This window comes from Schistocerca nitens, chromosome 1 (genome assembly GCF_023898315.1).
Source record: "Schistocerca nitens isolate TAMUIC-IGC-003100 chromosome 1, iqSchNite1.1, whole genome shotgun sequence".
Lineage (NCBI taxonomy): Eukaryota > Metazoa > Arthropoda > Insecta > Orthoptera > Acrididae > Schistocerca > Schistocerca nitens.
The window spans coordinates 106840245-106857094 of NC_064614.1; the positions used below are offsets into that span (position 1 = coordinate 106840245).

The window sequence follows — 16850 nt, forward strand, 5'->3', positions numbered from 1 at the left end:
ATGCTTGTGTACAGATACTTTCGTCGTAAGGTTATCATGGTTAGTTTTATTTCATTTCTTACAATACAGTACTCAATTTTCGTAAGGTTTCCTTTAGTGTTGTTAAAACAATAGTAAACATGAGAGAGAAATTAATCATCAACGATATATACGAATTCTCTGATGTTACCTATGACAGTCTGACAATGCACATGCAGTTTATTGATTACATGCATGTAGAAAACTTGTTCTGAGTTAAAGCTGTCAAACAAAGTTTGAAGAAGAATAAAATATCACTACAACACGACGGCTAATGTAGAAAATACTTTTCTGACATATTATGGCACGATGCGCTCTCCCTGCACATCTTCGAGATGCATCTGCTGCCTGCTGTCTATTAAACCTGAATAGAACAAAATGTCACAGTAGTTAGCCCTTTTTCCACATGCGACTACTTTGGGTTGAGAAGTGAAGGGAATTATGTTCAAAGTTCCATTAGATTGATACCTTCAGCAGAGAGCAGAATTGCGTTTTAAAAAATGTAGCACTGAATGTATTCGAACTCGCGACATCTTATCTATGCTACAAGCTGACACGTAGCTACAGCAGCTCCAGAGCTCGGCAACTATTCCTCCAGAACTTTTGGATTCCACAGCACTGTGAGATTATGCATATGGCCAGGTCTTGACTTCTGAGAGACAAACAGTTACAGCTTTTCTTTTGGACTGAACGACGTTTTCTAGTAACAGATAGCGCAATAGAATAGCTCAAGTGGAAAGGAACACTTCCTATTTAAACTTCTGCATCCTACACTGTTGGCAGTTGTGTGTAGGTGGCAGTTACGTGATTTTATTTCTGTGATTACAAAATAGTCGAATGTATGCACTGGGTAGCCGAGGCAGCTAGTTCATGGTGATTCGGTCAACCAAGTATATGAATTTACTGAACATGCTGCAAATTACTACAGGGAGCCTGTGTGTCAGAATTCTCATCCAGTGTGGCGCAACTGCGTTACGATAGAAAAATGACTCGCAGAGAAGAGGATTTCGTGGTCTGTTGGACGGATGGTAGGTTGTTATACCTATGGTCTGGGTTCGATTCCCACTTCCGTCAATGATTTTAGATAGGGAGAGACAGATTCCATTCTCTCCTGGCTACACCAAGTGAAGGAGATATAATGGCTGCGTGGTCTGAAAATTCACATTAAAGATGATATTCCTTCTTTACCAAGTAGACGGTAGGTTGAACCACAATAAAGTCTGGAGTGGCGACATGTAGAAACTCTATCACCAGTAACCTTTCTTATACTAGTTATTTATTTCAAGTGACGACACAAACGCTATGTATGGCCACAGGACACTTATTCCATCTTTTATTTGAGCTTCTGTATGTCGATAAAATTGGTTCTAAACTGGGAATGCAACTCAGACCGCCCTTAACGCGGAATTTGATCCCTTCGTGGCAATACAGCTCGGCTACAATTTGTTGTTTGTTCAAAACTGCAGATTCCTCAACACCTTCACATATTACGCGTGAATGGGATCGAATCCTGGCCCGGCACTAAAGATTTAATTATGTATTATCAAGCTCTATCATGAGAACACCTATCTGCTGGTGGATAATAATTTTGATTTTTAATGTATTTTCATTCGTTGTCAACACTAACGATATCTGACGTTTTTAACTCCCAGTGAGACACAGAACTATTTCCGAGATGACTGTAAGTTCAAGATGCTATTCTGAGCAGCTGGTGGAGAAAAATTCGGTAGCTGACGTCTCTTTGTGTGTAGTCAACAACGATATGTGTGGGGCTCTATTCCCAGTGAGCGCTGAACTCTTCGTCATATTATTTCAGTTCGTCGTGTCATTTAATGTTCATACATATTCTCAACTAGCTGCTCGTGAATAACTTTAATTTTTAATGTCATTTTGTGTTAAATAGTTCAAATGGTTCAAATGGCTCTGAGCACTATGGGACTTAACTTCTAAGGTCATCAGTCCCCTAGAACTTAGAACTACTTAAACCTAACTAACCTAAGGACATCACTCACATCCATGCCCGAGGCAGGATTCGAACCTGCGACCGTAGCAGTCACGCGGTTCCAGACTGAAGCGCCTAGAACCGCACGGCCACACCGGCCGGCCCCCACCATCTGGTATCAATGCATTACCCTATCATCCATTATATATAATCATTTTCATAGTACACTTGATATTATAGATGAGTAGGACACAAGACAGGACATAGATAATGTCCGTTTGACGTCAACAGTGTGTAACATTTTCCTTTTTTTGAATAGGACAATGTTCCTCTCCAATAATTTTTAGATTGGTTACAATAAGCTTACGCTGCAAGAGAATTCGCTTGTATTTTTCAATATGTGGTCTGTTGTCGGTTTGAAGGCCTTCCATAACATCGGCAACGTAGTGCAACTCCACCGAGGGCTGTCTGGAGTAGGGTGGAGATAGCAATGTGAAAGTTGCGAGCTGTCGAAGACGATCCTCATATTCCTAATGTGATTAGGACATCGTATACTCTTGACGACGATTAGCACCTGTGCAGTCAGTCACCCATTTTCAGAATTCATTTTGAGTAATCCTGCTAAATTCCCAAAATATTGTCTTTTTATATTGATGAGTAATATGGATAGTCGTCACGTTCATGTGCCGTCTACAACGCAAATTTAATGTTACTATCCTAGGAACTAACCTGCAATACGTTTTGTATTTCATAATCGGAACTATCTGCATTAACCGTCATCAGAGCAATGTCAGGGAACAGAATGCAGCAGTGCCTTGCTACCTACTTGGGGACCTGCTTGAATCGTGTTCTAAGGAAAGGGTAGTTGCTGGTTCACATTATATTACACTAGCGAGAAGTACCGACTTTTCCTTTTCTCTGCAAACATACAGAACTAAATTCAGTAACTAAATGCTAAGAATATATTTGCATTGTGCCAACTCAAAGATCAATAGATATGGATATAGATATAGATACAGATTTTTATATTTAAAGCCATTCTCGTTCTGCGTTGGAATAAACATCATTCATTATTTGCTTGTTCTTGTTACGATTGTTATTGTCATTCTCTCACTCGCAAGAGTTTTCGCATTCCTATTTGGTATCGATGCACATGAAGAGTGGCTATGAAAGAAGGGAATACTGAATGTTACGTCATGCAGAATACACTCATTTACTTCGGCTCCTCGTGATCTACGCTACAGGAGAAGTGAGATACATAAAGTTGACAGTGTGAGGACAGACCTGGTAGCACAACTGTGCAACTACACAGTGTTACCAGATAAAATGGTGCTGCGGAATCGACAGTGTAGTACGGACTTTGCCACAGTAGCAGACAGCTGGTAATTTAGGACCATGACCGTGGATTACACTTTGGTCAGTGCTGGTTAGAGTGCTGCAACTGTAAATGGAAGGCTTTGTTTGATAGTCTTATGCTGATGCTGTCTGAATAAATTATGCCATTGGATACAAAGCGATTTAGTTTTGAGACTTAACCCACGAGGGGGGAAGGCACAGTGGTCTGCTTCAGGAATTCCAAGCAATAAAACACAAAAAACAACCCAGGAAGGGAGACATGCATTTGGAATCTGTTCATCGTTACGGGGTCAAACAAGAGGGTAACATTACTGAAACAATGATCGGGCTACTTAGTATATAATAGAGCATGCAGATTTCAAGGAGGAAACGTATGAAGACGCAGACTTCCTCGTTATCAATATGTGCGGCATATCTTTCGTGTTAACGAAAGTAAATTCCCGCTTTACCTCTTCTTACGTGTCAAATGAAATGAATGCCATGAGGAATAGAATATTTGTTGACTGCGTCTCTTCTTGCTTCCATCCTTACCAACATATTTCTTCATTCTCGTGGTAATCATGACATTCTATGTGTATGCTGCAAAAGATTGCAAGTGGACAAATTCGACATCGAGGTGCAAAGCGTTATATTCAATTCGAATAAGCTTCCGGTGTATTTTTACTTCGTTTGTATTTTTAGATGATTATGAACGTTACGGAAAATTATCTCACATGCTTTATGTTGAATGAGAAACATTGAATGATCCGTTTTGCTTTCCCTACGTTGAAATGATATAATGTCGGCGTCAACAGCCTTCTTCCACGCCGGAAGCTGAAACTTGTATCATTCTGGATTAATGATAATTGAATGTCTCATATGTATACATAGCCCACAAGGCGACGTCAGAAACCATCAGGGGAGAACGCCGCATAAAAACCAAACGTGCGCACGTGTCTCCACTCTGAAGAACCGTATCGGAGAATCACGGCAAGCATTTCGCTGAAGAGCTGCCTCGTCAGAGAGCCTAGAAATGGCAGCGTCGTAGCAAGTATTTGTCAACACTCTGATAGTGCATTTACTTCCGGGTGTAGGTCGGCGTTACCTCGCTAAATTCACTTGACATTCGTTTTCCACATCGAAGACTCGTACGGTATAATCCACTGCAAGATGACACAATTAGAAAGTATATTTAATTTCTGGACTCCAAGAACGGCGTTCTTCACATAAGTAACACCTGTTTGTGTGTGCATTCGGGAGGACGACGGTGCAATCCCGCGCCCGGCCATCCTGATTTAGGTTTTCAATGATTTCCCTAAATCGCTTCAGGCAAATGCCGGGATGGTTCCTTAGGAAGGGCACGGCCGATTTCCTTCCCCATCCTTCCCTAATCCGAGCTTGTGCTCCGTCTCTAATGACATCGTTGTCGACGGGACGTTAAAACAGTAATCTCCACCTCCTCTGTTCGTGTGTTTAAGGTTGCGTTTTGAGGCTCAGGCAACACCGCAGTGACTATATTCGGCCTCTGGCCGCCAGTGTGTCGTTAGCTAAGAGGTTCCCTTGTGCGTTGCAGTGCTTGTAGTATAAGACATAGCAGTTCGAATCACGGTAGAAGCCGCTGACTACAACCTTTTATTTTCCATTTTAATTAATGGAGTTGCAAACTGCTAGTAAAAATTTCTTATGCGAAATCTGAAGAATGCCTTTAAACATCAATTTTCGTCCGATTTCGACTTAGTAAATTAAGCTAATATCATGGATTTCTGCTTTGCAAATTCCAAGGTGCTTCACTGTAAAATAGACCCTGAAAAGATTCAAACCGACTGTCAACGATATAAATTTGAGCTTTGTTCGTCATATAGGTCTAACATGTCAGAAGGTTGTTTATGAAGTGCACATGTTCATTAATGTAGTTCCCTTCTTCTAAATTTTTGCAATAGCATTTAACTGTAGACGTTTTCTAACACCGGCGTTAGCAATTCCTTTCCGTTCTCTGAAACCTTCAAAACGACAAATTTTTCTGGTTTAAATCTGATGACCTTAACTATCACTTCCGATCAACAATAAATACCTCATGAACCCATACATGGAACTCCAAATGTGCAGTGTTCCTGCACTGCTACAGAGCATGCATTGAAAGGTATTCACACAGTTTATCGCATAGACTTACCATAAGGAATGAAACAAGAACTGTAATACACTTTACACCACAGACGCTCACTCTGGCTTGACTAAAACATCCAAACATTGACCAAAAGTTGCACAAATAATTGAGTTTGAAAGGAAAAGAAACGAGGTATGAAGCATTTATAAATTCATCGAATGCAGTGAGGTGGTTTAATTTCGTCCCAGTCTATAAAATTAATTTCGGGCCATACTCAGCTCTTGCCGATTAATGTAATTTAATACCCGCCTACTAATCAGGGCGTCTGTCTCCGTTGCTTTTTAGCGTGAATGGAAATTGTAGAAATTTTCTGTGGAGCAACATTTAATAATAAAGTGTTTTAAATCATCAAAAGCGATGAGCGGTAGCAGGCGCTTTCGATAAAGAACGGGGGAGTGCAGCGCCGCTGCTGTCGCCACGGCCGCTGCCAGTAGCCAGCAAATGGATCCCGGAGCTTTGCCGCATACGGCGTCCAGAGGAGGACAGTCTGCAGGAAATCTGCCGCAAAATCGTTACTGGATGAAATTTTGATATCGGTGTGTCACAAAGCGAAATAGATTGAATCTGCGCTACCATTACATTCACGTCTTCAGCATTCAGACAGAAGAGGCTATAAAAATATTTTATGCCAGCTGCTCTCGATCCACTGACATTATGAACAGAAAGAACGCACGCTACCGCTAGACCACAGGCGTAATCAGCCTAGAGTTTCTCTATCATGGGACAAGTTTTCCTCCAGGAAGTGCCGCAGTCTACAGTGTTGCCAGATTGTGCAGATAACCGGACTTAGAGAATTAGCGAGTTGGCCAGTTTTTTTGTCCCATGTCGCGGTCGGCGCGGACTTAGCCTCTGAAGCGGCCGGCCGCCGGTCAAGTTTTATGTCAAAGAGTGTACGTATCAAAATGGGTCTGTATCTCCAGGCGTAACAGAGTGCACATGGTGGACCACACGCACACACCCACCCACCCACCCACCCACCCACCCACACACACACACACACACACACACACACACAAAATTATGGTTTTGCATCTTCTGCTACATAGTTTTTACGTCCTTAATGTCAAATATTTAACACATTAACTCATTTAAGCTGCTTTATACATCGAAATCTGATTCTTTAAAGGATCGTATGTGGGGGTTATTTATCTGTATCAAATCAGCTTAACTGTAAATGACCGACACGGCAACAATCCTAAACAAATTACACGCAGTTTTAACACAACGTACGTGAAGTCGTCCACCGATTTGGGGGTTGGTGGTCAAATATAATGGTGGGTGAGCTCTCAGGCGATTCTACACAGCCTTTATAGCCAAGAAAAATGAAGACATTCCATATACGTCAGACGACAATATGTTGTTATGTGTAACACCTTTCGGCTATCTAAGAAGATAGGTATTGCTTGTTCAGGTGCATCTGCTAATTGTAAGATGTGATCTGCCTGTTTCGTACGGGTGGTTTCTTCTGAAGCTGTGCTGATTCTCTGCGAAAGGCTTATTTTACTCAGGAGTAACGCGATTTTTGTATTTATATTCTAGCATCCTGCTGCAGACGGGCGTTAGCTCTCTTTGTCTTTAGCTCCACACATCCGATCATTTCCCCTCTTTTTCTAACCAATCCTACTCACTGTTATGACGAAAGTTTTAATTTCCTCCGTTCCTTATCCTCCCCTCTTGGTAATAGTTCCTAGTTGACGAACGATCGTGTCAAAGAAAGAACCGAGTAAAAAGCCACTAGTCCAAGGCACTGTCATTTAAAAAGCTTCCGTCTGTTTCAGGTGGGTTAATGACATTACAAGGTTACATGGTATTTTAATGGAGATATTCTGAAGCTGTGTTGCCGTAAATATTGTGTGCAACGCGCTTCAATGGCCTTCAGACACGCTCCTTGTGACAGACAGGTAGAGATTATCTGATGTTATCGGGCGAAGAGGTTGTCCGCTGAGATTATCTGTCGTAATACCCACTCAACAAGCATAATCGTTAACAGATGTAATAACAGTTATTGCTCGTACACTGCATAATAAAAATGTAACACATGGCTCGATATAAGGATCTCAGTATTCCGGAACAGAAGCAGTAATTTCCATTAAATCGTTAATTACAGTGCTAGAGACGGAAACCGGAAATTATGCACCTGTAAATTTGCGAAGCGCACTGTCCAAGACATGAGTCATAAAAGGAAAAGGTGTGGCAGGTAAAGATATTGCTGCTACGCTGATTGGACATTCTGCTTAAAGATTGAGTATCTAATAAATTGATAGAAAGGCTCTCAGTATATAGCGAGTTCCAAAAATAGTCACCCAGTTAGGCAATGTTATATTTCCAGAATGAGATTTTCACTCTGCAGCGGAGTGTGCGCTGATATGAAACTTCCTGGCAGATTAAAACTGTGTGCCGGACCGAGACTCGAACTCGGGACCTTTGCCTTTCGCGGGCAAGTGCTCTACCAACTGAGCTATCCAAGCACGACTCACGCCCCGTCCTCACAGCTTTACTTCTGCCAGTACCTCGTCTCCTACCTTCCAAACTTAACAGAAGCTCTCCTGCGAACCGGAGGAGAGCTTCTGTTAAGTTTGGAAGGTAAGAGATGAGGTACTGGCAGAAGTAAAGCTGTGAGGACGGGGCGTGAGTCGTGCTTGGATAGCTCAGTTGGTAGAGCACTTGCCCGCGAAAGGCAAAGGTCCCGAGTTCGAGTCTCGGTCCGGCACACAGTTTTAATCTGCCAGGAAGTTTCAATGTTATATTTAACGAAAATGGAGTGAATTTTATTTTCAATAGAAACATCCAGTTACAGCTTTTACAAGCTTGCAAGTACAACACTGGGGTGCTTTTTACAATGACGTGTAGGATCAAAGTTTCTGTTACCTTTCACAAACATTTAATGTCCAGTCCCAAAAAGCGCCCAGGAGATAGTTAAACTCGTCCCATACTTCAACAGTACGGAATGAGTGGCTGAAGACCACAAAGGGCAGGTTCAGCGACCTAATTGGAACGGTTTCCCCTATGCTTCCCGCGGAAACCAGGCACTTTCACTTAGCGAAGTATGACAGCCTTTGGCGGTAAGTGTATCTGTGAAGTGTAGGTGACTGTAACGGGTATGTGTGTAGTGTAGTGTCATCTTCGTGTTAGAGATGGTGAGAGAAGGAAGAGGATGAAACACGGTGCCGGCATATAGTCTAATCCTCTGGTAAAGCATCAAGGGGGCCGCAAAGCTTAACGTGCGCATCCAACGGACGGACCACAACCGACTGTGCCGCATGCACTCACTTCATGCCACACTGAGAAGACGTTTGGAATTTAATCCAGAACAGTGGCGCAAAGACTGGTGGTCATGTCCCCTCTGCATAAAGGCAAAGTGAAAATTGTCAACAGCACCAGGCGCATCGGCCTGGTCACCCATTCAGGTACTGGCCTCGCCCGACGGTGCTTAACTTCTGTGATCTGACGGGAACCGGTGTATCTTCCATTTTTTTCTGCCCTTAACTCTGTGACGACCACTACACGATGAAGATACCACCGCCGAGCCTGTTGGGTATAGGAAGGTAGGACAAAGACCAACCTTTGTTATTCACAAAACCATAGCATGTCCTCATAACGTTATAACTGTCCTGGAAGGAACCATGTTGCCGCCCTACCAGGCAGCAGGAAGTAAAAACAAAGTCAACGTGGGGTCACCTCCGTCACCCTTCAAGATTTCAAAATATATATTCCATTGTTAGCGTTGCAACTGTTAGTTCTTCCTGGGTCGCATACTGGCGTAGTTTTCCTTAGCTTATCACTTTACTTGGTCGGATCCACAAACGACGGAACCGTTGCTCATCTTGGCGCACGCAGTACACCCCAACTATCTGGCCGGTTCGTAGGAATCGTTCCTAGGGAATTTGAATACCAGTTCTTTCAGTTTCGTAGCCGTAACAGTTTTGTATGTCCGTACGTCCTGCAAGCATTGCCAGCCATCCGGTACGTTCATATGTGTATCTCGATGTATGTAATGGATCGTCATTCCTGTGATCCACGCCACTGCGTTCGTCTTACGACGAAAATACAATGTCGGAAAAAACTGCTGTACCCGTAATGCGCCGCATCAACGGTATGATGTTCCTTGCCAGAGTCCAGACAGCTGATGCCTACTCACAGACCAGCCGCTGGTCGTCCGTATCCGTATCCAGTATGCCGCATTGTTGACACATGGGCGAATCCGCCAAATGTATGGCGTACTTTTAATCATTCGTTGGGTATTTCCGGTCCACGAGAATTTACCATGATGAACCGACTTTTGTAGGTAGGTGGGGATGGTGTACATTGCGCCACACCATTTGCCAATTAACGGCAGGATGTTCCCGTTCCACCTCATCCCGAGCGATCTGTCGAGGAAGCAGATGGTAAACGACCTTCGATGTTGGCTGTCGGGACGTCGAGGAACGCGGCCGAACGTAACTGTGTTCAACCACGAACATTCGCACCTACGTTAACGGGGGTGATACATGTCCGGCACTGGCCGTGGGAAGATGCGATGTCGGTACTAGTTCTTCCATGATAGTCCCCGCCTCCACACAGCCGTCGATGTCTTTCCTTTTCGAGCACGCACGGAAGTACCGTATCCGCTGTCGTTTGCTTCACGGTGTCCCAGTCTACCCAAAGTTGTCGGAAGGTGAGGCATATAAACAGAGTCTTTAGCAAACCATTACAAAAAGTATCACATATCCTGGGATCACGCGACCTTGGAAGTCAATTCTATAACGCGAGACAAGCATGTCCCTTAGGGCTGATACGTAGTGCAGGAAGTGACCAGGTGTGACGCCGCACTCTCAACGAAAAGCGGGCCGCTTAGTCAGAAGTGAACTGCATCTGTTGAAAGGCAGACCAGAGCACAAAACGTCTCTGTTGCTGTCTTATCATCATTTCAACTCGACGCACACTGAACAATGAACGAGCGACAGTGCAAGCTAGCAGCGCAGGGAAACCGCTAACGGCAACCACACAGACTGGCAACTTGTTACTGGCGCCAAGGTGAATTTTAGTTTTAAGTTAACTCACCCCAGATTTCTATCTTCTTTCATGTAGAATACATGTTGATGTTGTTGTGGTCTTCAGTCCAGAGACTGGTTTGATGCAGCTCTCCATGCTACTCTATCCTGTGCAAGCTGCTTCATCTCCCAGTACCTACTGCAACCTACATCCTTCTGAATCTGCTTAGTGTATTCATCTCTTGGTCTCCCTCTACGATTTTTACCCTCCACGCTGTCCTCCAATACTAAATTGGTGATCACTTGATGCCTCAGAATATGTCCTACCAACCGATCACTTTTTCTAGTCAGGTTGTGCCACTAATTTCTCTTCTCCTCAATTCTATTCAATACCTCCTCATTAGTTATGTGGTCTACCCATATAATCTTCAGCATTCTTCTGTAGCACCACATTTCGAAACCTTCTATTCTCTTCTTGTCCAAACTATTTATCGTCCATGTTTCACTTCCGTACATGGCTACACTCCACACAAATACATTCAGAAACGACTACCTGACACTTAAATCTATACTCGATGTTAACGCTTTCCTTGCCATTGCCAGTCTACATTTTATATCCTCTCTACTTTGACCATCATCAGACACTGTTTTGCGAAATAGCTTAGATCTTTTTGGAACCTACCGTGTATCGCGTTCCGAAAGAGTGAGATTCAAAGAGCTGTCAAGACATCCAGGATTAAGTTTCTCTGTTATTTCCCCAAATCGACCGAGCGAGGTAGCACAGCGGTCAGCACACTGGACTCGCATTCGGGAGGACGACGGTGCAAACGAGTGTCCGGCCATCCTGATTTAGGTTTTCCGTGATTTCCCTAAATAGCTTCAGGCAAAGTACAGGGAAAGTACAGGCAAGTCCAACTCACTTCCACCAGGTGCCACTTCTTCTCCTATCTTCCAAATTTCACGGAGTTTCTCCTGCATACTCGCGAAACTATCACTTCTAGAAGAAAGGATATATCGTAGATATGCCTCAACCACGGTCTAGGGGACTGTTTCCAGAATGAATTTTCACTCTGCAGCGGAGTGTGCGATGAGTTGTGATAGATTAAGACTGTTTGCCAGACGTCAACTCGAAAGAAGGATCTTTACTGCATTTCACTGACAAGAGCTCTACCGACTGAACGGAGTGAAAAATTCATTCTGGAAACAATCTCCATTTCTCGCCTATATTGATATCTTTCACTGTAGCCACAAGATGAAAAAGCGCTCATAACTCTGAAGGACCTCATGTTTACCGGACATTTTTTCCTTGTTTTGGTCCACACTATACGTGTGGAAAGCAAAGAGCTTGCAGTTGATCTGTTTCACAGTATCGAAGATGAAGACATGCTCATAGCTCTTAAGGTATTTTAGAGCCCAAGTTTACTGGACTTGTTTGCTTCGAATGATCGTTCCTGTCATATCTCTGAATATTGACCATTCCTCCCGGTACACCCTGTATACTACAAACATTACAAACTTCTTCACCCAAAGATGTAACATTGTAGTATACGCTTGGAAGATTTATGGCAAAGCAATGTTTACAGTAAAAAGTGTATAATGCTGTGTCCGATAAGCAGTTAAAATGGAAGGTACCTTGTAACTTACACAATAATACATTATAGTTTCCTAACATCCCATGGCAGAGTTAGTATCCAGCGTCTCCCTACAGAAGAAATATGTAAATTCTGCCTACCTCGTCTGAAGACGACTCTGAAAAAACTAGGAAACTAGATGTCGGCGATAAAGAAATAGGAATGTTTTAAAAGTGACTTATCGCAGCTGTTTTGTATTTACATTCAATTAATACACGGCCAAGTATTCCAACATCAAATTCTACATGATTATTATGCAACTGACACTTCAGTGTTTGGCAGAGGCTTCATAAAACCACTTTAAGACTATTTCTTGACGTTGCTCTCTCGAATACCGTGTCGGAGGAAAAACACCTAAAGCTTCGTGCGAACTATCTTTTTTGTTTCATTACGACGCTCATTTCTGCCTGTGTAGATGGAAGTCAACAAAATATTCTGATATTCAGAGGAGAATGTTGCTCATTGAAATGGCGTCAAAAGCTCTCACCGCAACGAAAAGCCCGCCTTTTTCAAATGATTGCCACACCAACACTCTTGTCACAGCCGTGGCATTGTATCCCCTATTTCGCGATAATACAATATGAGCTCGTCTTCTTCTAACATTTTCGGTGTCCTCCGTCATTCTTGCCTGGTAACGATCCTATACCGCACAACATTATTCCAGAAGAGGGCGGACAGGCGTAGTGTAGGCAGTCGCTTTGGTAGATTTGTAGCAAATTCAAATGGTTCAAATGGCTCTAAGCACAATGGGACTTAACATCTGAGGTCATAAGTCCCCTAGACTTAGAACTACTTAAAGCTAACTAACCTAAGGACATCACACACATCCATGTCCGAGGCAGCAGTCGAACCTGCGACCGTAGCAGCAGCGCGGTTCCGGACTGAAGCGCCTAGAACCGCTAGGCCACAGCGGCCGGCGTAGCAAATTCTAAATGTCCTGGTAACTGACTCGCCTTCCCCTAAGATGTATACAATAGATAGGTGTATCATCTACGGATATCCGTAGATATAAACACTATCTGATCAGAAGTTTCCGGACACCTCGATGTAATGCGGAATTGACCGCTAGGTGTCACGAGAGGCGGAGACCGCCAGTATAAAAGGAGACGGTGAATGTTGTGGTGACAATAGGAAGAAGAAGGAAGGAAGATTAGGGTTTAAAGTCTCATCGACACCGACGTCATTAGAGACGGAACCCAAGCTCGCATTGTCTTCGGGATATGGAAGGAAACGAGGCGGGCATTTTCAAAGGGAGACTCTCGGCATTTAGGGAAATCAAGTAAAACCTAAATCTGGATGGTCCGGCGCGGATCTGAACCGTCGTCCTCCCGAATGCGGGACCAGTGTGCTAACCACTGCGCCACTTCCCTCAGTGTGTTGACATCAGAGAAGCAATAACAGCAGAAAGGGTCCGTTGCACGCCGACTAGTCATTGAATGGCATCTCAGTATCAAATCCATCAGGGACATTTCAACCCTTTGAAGCTGCCCAAGTCGACAGTTGGTGATGTGACTGTGAAGTGGAAACGCGAAGGAACTGCCTCACCTAAACCAAAACTAGTGAGACTTGATGCATTGACTGACGGGGACCGTCAAGGATTGCGAAGGATGAATGTAAAAATCGCACGAAGCCACAGAGAGAATCACTCCTGAGTACCAAAGTGCTACTAGTCCTGTTAGCACAGTGGCTGTTGGGCAGGAGGTTAAAAAGAATGAGGTATAATCGCCGAGCAGATCCTCATAAGCCACACGTTTCTGTTGTCGGTGCTAAGCGACAGTTGATGTGTTGTAAAGAGAGACGCCTTTGGACAGTGGACGATTGGAATCGAGTAATTTGAAGTGACGAATCATGCTGTATCCTGTGGAAATCCGATGAAAGAGTTTGGGTTTGGTGAACGATTGGAGAACGTTCCCTTCTATGATGTGCACGCCAGCAGTGAAACAGAGGAGATGCTATCGTATGAGGGTTTTTTCTCATGGTTTGGGTTTAGTCCCCTTACTAGACTTATGAAATCGGTAAATGAGGACATGACAAGGCGCTCTGGCATGGAGCATCATCTGTGAAGCAATGGGTTTTGGACAATAACATTCCCGAAATTTACTGGCCTGCCTAGAGGCCCGACTGGAACCCAATGTGATACCTTTCATCTACACATCTACATCTACATTTATACTCCGAAAGTCACCCAACGGTGTGTGGCGGAGGGCACTTTACGTGCCACTGTGATTACCTCCCCTTCCTGTTCCAGTCACGCATGGTTCGCGGGAAGAACGACTGCCGGAAAGCCTCCGTGCGCGCTCGAATCTCTCTAATGTTACATTCGTGATCTCCTCGAGAGGTGTAAGTAGGGGGAAGCAATATATTCGATACCTCATCCAGAAACGCACCCTCTCGAAACCTCAACAGCAAGCTACACCGCGATGCAGAGCGCCTCTCTTGAAGAATCTGCCACTTGAGTTTGCTAAACATCTCCGTAGCGCTGTCACGCTTACCAAATAACCCTGTGACGAAACGCGCCTCTCTTTTTTGGATCTTCTCTATCTCCTCTGTCAACCCGACCTGGCACGGATCCCACACTGATGAGCAGTACTCAAGTATAGGTCGAACGAGTGTTTTGTAAGCCACCTCCTTTGTTGATGGACTACATTTGCTAAGGACTCTCCCAATGAATCTCAACCTGGCACCCGCCTTACCAACAATTAATTTTATATGATCATTCCACTTCAAATCGTTCCGTACGAATACTCCCAGATATGTAACAGAACTAACTGCTACCAGTGTTTGTTCCGCTATCATATAATCAAACAATAAAGAATCCTTCTTTCTATGTATTCGAAGTACATTACATTTGTCTATGTTAAGGGTCAGTTGCCACTCCCTGCACCTAGTGTCTATCCGCTGCAGATCTTCCTGCATTTCGCTGCAATTTTCTAATGCTGCAACTTCTTTGTATACTACAGCATCATCCACGAAAAGCCGCATGGAACTTCCGACACTATCTACTAGGTCATTTATATATATTGTGAGAAGCAATGGTCCCATAACATTCCCGTGTGGCACGCCAGAGGTTACTTTAACGTCTGTAGACGTCTCTCCATTGAGAACAATATGCTGTGTTCTGTTTGCTAAAAACTCGTCAATCCAGCCACACAGCTGGTTGGTCTGATATTCCATAGGCTCTTACTTTATGAGGCGACAATGCGGAACTGTATCGAACGCCTTCCGGAAGTCAAGGAAAATGGCATCTACCTAGGAGCCTGTATCTGATATTTTCTGGGTCTCATGAACAAATAAAGCGAGTTGGGTCTCACACTATCGCTGTTTCCGAAATCCATGTTAATTCCTACAGAGTAGATTCTAGGTTTCCAGAAATGACTTGATACGCGAGCAAAAAACATGTTCTAAAATTCTACAACGGATCGATGTCAGAGATATAGGCCTATAGTTTTGAGCATCTGCTCGACGAACTTTCTTGGAAACTGGAACTACCTGTGCTCTTTTCTGATCATTTGGAACCCCCTCAGATTTAGTTATAAGTTGGCACAGTGGATAGGCCTTGAAAAACTGAACACAGATCAATCGAGAAAACAGGAAGAAGTTGTGTGGAACTATGAAAAAATAAGCAAAATATACAAACTGAGTAGTCCATGGGTAACATAGGCAACATTAAGAGTGACGTGAGCACAGGAGCGTCGTGGTCACGTGGTTAGCGTGAGCAGCTGCGGAACGAGAAGTCCTTGGTTCAAGTCTTCCTTCGAGTGAATATTTTAATTTTTTATTTTCAGACAATTATCAAAGTTCAGGCACTCACACATAATCAACTTCGCTCTCCGAAATTCTAGGACATGTTCAGATTTGCTTGGACATATGCAGGATTTGACGGTCTACACACGCAAAAATTTGAAAACGTTAAAAACATATGTTTTGACAGAGCACAGAGAAAACTGTGCGACTGTGAAACTGTTGCATTCATTTGTTGCAGTTTATGTGACACACTCTTACGTTTTCATCACTTTTTTGGAAGTGATTATCACATCCACAAGAAAACCTAAATCGGGCAAGGTAGAAGAATCTTTTTACCCATTCGCCAAGTGTGCGAGTTAGGTGGGTCGACAACATATTCCTGTCATGTGACGCACATGCCGTCACTAGTGTCGTATAGAATATATCAGACGTGTTTTCCTGTGGAGGAATCGGTTGACCTATGACCTTGCGATCAAATATTTTCGGTTCCCATTGGAGAGGCGCGTCCTTTTGTCTACTAATCGCACGGTTTTGCGGTGCGGTCGCAACACACAGACGCTAAACTTATTACAGTGAATAGCGACATCAATGAACGAAAGGACAGATCATAACTTTGCAAAAATAAAGTAAGTAAAATTTCCGCTCGAGGGAGGACTTGAACCAAGGACCTCTCGCTCCGCAGCTGCTCACGCTAACCACGGGACCACGGCGTTCCTCTGCTCAAATCACGCTTAATGTTGCCTATGTTCCCCATGGACTACTCAGTTTGTATATTTTGCTTATTTTTTCATAGTTCCACACAACTTCTTCCTGTTTTCTCGATTGATCTGTGTTCAGTTTTTCAAGGCCTATCCACTGTGCCAAATTATAACTAAATCTGAGAGGGGTGCGATGGGGAGGTTCCCTTGTCAGTGGCCAAAATCAGTACCTTTCCTGGTTTCGGCTCTTGAGGAAGAATGGGCTACCGTTTCTCCACAGATATGGAGACACCTCACTGACAGATTCCCCAGCAGAGTTCAAGTCGTCGTACAGGTGAAGAGTGGACA

General features: G+C 43.7%; 2 non-coding genes across 2 annotated transcripts; one reads left to right on the forward strand and one right to left on the reverse strand.

Annotated features, from left to right (window-relative positions):
* Nucleotides 1-7853: 7853 nt before the first annotated feature.
* Nucleotides 7854-7928, reverse strand: Trnas-cga (transfer RNA serine (anticodon CGA)). Its single transcript has one exon. It is a non-coding gene; the product is annotated as a tRNA-Ser (tRNA).
* Nucleotides 7929-8095: 167 nt separating this feature from the next.
* On the forward strand, nucleotides 8096-8170 carry Trnas-cga (transfer RNA serine (anticodon CGA)). The gene has a single exon. It is a non-coding gene; the product is annotated as a tRNA-Ser (tRNA).
* The last annotated feature ends 8680 nt before the right edge of the window (nucleotides 8171-16850 follow it).